Genomic DNA, 4,957 nt, shown 5'->3' with positions numbered 1-4,957 from the left:
AGAAAAACATCTATTTCTGCTTTATTGACTATGCCAAAGCTTTTGACTGTGTGGATCACAATAAACTGTGGAACATTCTGAAAGAGATGGGAATACCAGACCACCTGACCTGCCTCTTGAGAAACCTGTACGCAGGTCAGGAAACAACAGTTAGAACTGGTTCCAAATAGGAAAAGGAGTACATCAAGGCTGTATATTGTCACCCTGCTTAGTTAATTTATATGCAGAGTACATCATGAGAAACGCTGGGTTGGATGAAACACAAGCTGGAATCAAGATTGCCAGGAGAAATATCAATAACTTCAGATATGCAGATGACACCACCCTTATGGCAGAAAGTGAAGAAGAACTAAAGAGTCTCTTGACGAAAGTGAAAGAGGAGAGTGAAAAAGTTGGCTTAAAGCTCAACATTCAGAAAACTAAGATCATCGCATCTGATCTCATCACTTCATGGCAAATAGATGGGGAAACAGTGGAAACAGTGTCAGACTTTATTTGGTGGTGGGGGGGTGGGGCTCCAAAATCACTGCAGATGGTGATTGCAGCCATGAATTAAAAGACACTTACTCCTTGGAAGGAAAGTAATGACCAACCTAGACAGCATATTGAAAAGCAGAGACATTACTTTGCCAACAAAAGTCCATCTAGTCAAGGCTATGGTTTTTCCAATAGTCATGTATGGATGTGAGAGTTGGACTAGAAACAAAACTGAGTGCAAAAGAATGGATACTTTTGAACTGTGGTGTTGGAGAAGACTCCTGAGAGTCCCTTGGACTGCAGGGAGATCTAACCAGTCCATCCTAAAGGACATCAGTCCTGGGTGTTCACTGGAAGGACTGATGTTGAAGCTGAAACTCAAATACTTTGGCCACCTGATGTGAAGAGCTGACTCATTGGAAAAGACCCTGATGCTGGGAAAGATTGAGGGCAGGAGGAGAAGGGGATGACAGAGGATGAGATGGTTGGATAGCATCACCGACTCAATGGACATGGGTTTGGTTGAACTCTGGCAGTTGGTGATGGAAAGGGAGGCCTAGCGTGCTGTGGTTCCTGGGGTCGCAAAGAGTCAGACACAACTGAGTGACTGAACTGAACTGATACCAAAAAAGTAAAAGAAAGAAAATTAGAAAGGAATTTAAACATTTTACTGTAAAAATCGTCTAAACACAAAAGAAGACAGTAATGCAGGAAACAAGGGGTTAAAAGGGGATAGCACATATAGAAAATAAATAGCACAATGATACAAGTAATCCCTTCTTCTAAATAATTACTTCAAATGCAAATGGACTAAACTCTCCAAGCAAAAGACAAAGACTAGCAAAATGGATCAAACACATGTGCCAACTCTATGCCATCTGTTAGATACTTTACAGCCAAAGACCAAAATAGATTGAAAGTGAAAGGATTGGTAAAGATATCCCATGCAAATAACCAAAAGAAAGTAAGGGTAGCTATATTAATATCAGAGAAAATAGACTTTAAATTTTTTGAAAAGGTCATAAGAGATAAAGAAGGACATTATATTAGAGAAAATATTTGCAAACAGAGCAATTGACAAAAGATTAATCTCCAAAATATACAAGCAGCTCATGTAGCTCAATCTAAAAAAAAAAAAAATGGACAGGGACTTCCCTGGTAGTCCAGTGGGTAAGACTCCAAGCCCCCAGTGCTAAGGGCTTGGGTTTTATCCCTGGTCAGAGAACTAGATCCCACATGCTGCAACTAAAGATCCTGTATGCCTCAACAAAGACCCAGCATAGCCAGATATATAATTTTTTTTAACAGGCAGAAGACATATTTATCCAAAGAAGACATATAAATGGCCAACAAACACATGAAAAGATGCTCAACATTGCTCATTATTAGAGAAATGAAAATCAAAATCAAAACCACAATGAGGTATCACCGCACATTGATCAGAATGGCCATCATTAAAAAATCTACAAAAAATAAATGCTGGAGAGGATGTGGAGAAAAGGAATCCCTCTTGCACTGTTGTTGGAAATGTAAATTGATAACACCACTATGGAGAACAATATGGATATTCCTTAAAAAACTAAAGATAAAACTACCATATGATCCAGCAATCCCACTACTGGGCATATACCCTGAGAAAACCATAATGCAAAAAGACACATGTGGGGCTTCCTTGGCATCCAGTGGTTAAGACTTGCCTTCCAATGGAGGAAGTGCAAGTTTGATCCATGGTTCAGGAACTAAGAGCCCACATGCCAAATGGCCAAAATACCAAAACATAAACAACAGAAGCAATATTGTAACAAGTTCAATAAAGCTTAAAAAAAAAAAAGACACATATACCCCAGTGTTCATCTTAGTTTATTGTAAATAACAATAGCCAGGACATGGAAGCAACATAAATGTCCATCAACAGATGAATGGATAAAGAAGATGTGATATATATATATATATATCACATATATATGTGATATATATACACACACAATGGAATATTACCCAACCACAAAAGGGAACACTGTTGGATGAACCTAGAGTCTGTCATACAGAATAAAGTAAGTCAGAAAGAAAACCAAGTATCGTGTATTAATGCGTATATATGGAATCTAGAAAAACAGTACTGATGAACCTATTTGCAGGGCAGGATAGAGACAGGGATGTAGAGAATAAATTTGTGGACAATGTGGCAAAGGAGAGGTTGGGAAGAACTGAGAGAGTAGCGTTGACATATATACACCACCATATGCAAAATAGATAGCTAGTGGGAAGCTGCTGTGAAGCACAGGGAGCTCAGCTCTGAGTGCTGTGATGACCTAGAGGGATGGAGGGGGCGGGGGCTGGGGCCAGGCGCAGAAATGGGAGGGAAGCTTAAGAAGGAGGGGATATATTTACACATATAGCTGATTCATGTTGTTGTAACAGCGGAAACTAACACAACATTGTAAAGCAATTATACTCCAATTTTAAAATAAAAAGTAAATAAATAAATTGGGCATGTTCACATGCAAATCAAAGCTCCAGCTTCCCATGGGGAAGGGGAGTTGCTATTGCATAGTCAAAACAAGCATAATACACAAGATATAATATCCAATATTGTGTTTGATGTCAGTCTTCAATACTTTGTTCTCTTCTCTAATCCTTCTCCAAATCTGCCAAGCTGGGGACAGACACACACCGCCGCCCCCAACATGAGTGCAATTCAATGAGGCTCCAGCTCCTTACATCTCTCTCATTAAAACAAAAACAGAGCATAGGATGCTTGAGTGAGCCATCACCTGCTTGACCCTCAAATTCTGTACCTGTGAAATGGAATAAATAATAGCAGCTAGTATAATGTGATATGAAATGGGTTGATGCATGTGAAACGGATTCTGAGCATATAATAGGCACTGAATAAACGAAAATTATCAGGTTCCACTCCATTCCATACTTTAAAAGATTCTAAGAAGAACCTCACTTTAAAGAAACAACATGATAATGTTCCAAAGTCTCGCCTATGACCAAGAAAAGGTTATATAGCCTTATTCCCAAGGAGCATTTGTCCCTGGGATATCACCATCCAGTGTCCCCACCTGCAACCCTGCACACCCAGGCTGACCCCCATCACCCAGCTTCTCAGAGCTCAGATCTGCACATTTGCTCCTATCACCTCCCTCCCCACCCTCCAGGCATTTGTGCTGCCCACCCTAGCAAGCTGTCTCCCTAACACCTCACCTACTCATGGTTTCATTATTTTATTCCCTACCTTTTTCACTCAGAAGAAGGGGAGAAGCAGGGAGAATCATACAAGCCAGGAGATGGGTGGAAAGGGATAGGGAGCCAGCTGCACCTATAAGCCCCACTTCAGCACCCTCAACCCACAGCTTTCACAAGTCCACGCTTGGCCATCTGGTGCTCCTGCCTCCCCTTCACCCACACACACCCTACTACTGAGAAGTCAGTAACACTCTCTTTTTCTAGAGGTTTTAGACCCCCAATTCTACAGCTCTTTAAAAAAGCCCAATTCTCCTATCTGGCTAGAAGACATACTGCCTTCCTTGGAAGTGAGTCAAGGTTATGTGGAGTTAGAAGATGACTCACTGAGACCCTTAACACTCTCTAAGTACCAGGCTCATTAGCTCTGTGATTTGGAAAATGTTATTCTGAGTCCACATATTTATCTCTCCCACCAAACACTTTAAAAAAATATAACAAAGACAAGCCTTACTTCATGTGGCTCTATTGACCCTCCTGGGAACTACAAGGGCAACACAGTGTAGTGGGGACATAGGCTTACTCATTTATAGACCATGTGACTTTGGACAAGTCCCTAACCTCTCTGAGGCTTGGTTCCCATATCTGCAAAATGGGGATGATCTGACAACACCTCAGATCATCAGATAGGATCAGGTACTCTTCTCAGCGCTCTGTGAACTGAGGTTCTGTTCTCACTCTTCCTTTTAGACAATTTCTCTTTCATCTCTGGTAGTTTCCTTATATATGTGCAACCGATCAGTTCTTTGAGAAGAACCTGCTTTGAGAAGCAAAGCAATGCTTTGCTTTGAGAAGCAAAGTAATCAAAGGGTTATGGAATACACTTTGTCAGGCTGTTGGTTTTTATGGAGAAAGATTGCTATTATGGTGAGTTTTAAAAGAGGAATAACAGAATAAAAAGGTAATGGACACTTCTGCTTCCAGCCAGATGAAGTAATGGAACAGATTCAACCTCCCATCTGACACAATAGAAAAGAAAAACAGAAAAAGTATGAAACAACAGTTTTCAGGAGAGTAGACCTCAGGCAATAATGGTAATGAACCAGGTAAGACAGAAAACAGTAAAGGTGAGCTCTATGACTGCCCTAGCTTACTGCCTTGAGCACTGTCCAGGCACAGGAAGAAGGAAACAAGAAGAAATAGTTGGACTCTTGGAGTTGGGGAGACAGAGTTGAGCAGCTGGGGAGACAAAAGCAGCTAGTGTTCACAAGACAGAATAACAGACAGG

This window comes from Bison bison, unplaced genomic scaffold, assembly GCF_000754665.1.
Source record: "Bison bison bison isolate TAMUID 2011002044 unplaced genomic scaffold, Bison_UMD1.0 scf7180017864476, whole genome shotgun sequence".
NCBI lineage: Eukaryota > Metazoa > Chordata > Mammalia > Artiodactyla > Bovidae > Bison > Bison bison.
The sequence above is the reverse complement of the archived record's forward strand: the minus strand, read 5'-3'. Positions refer to the sequence as shown.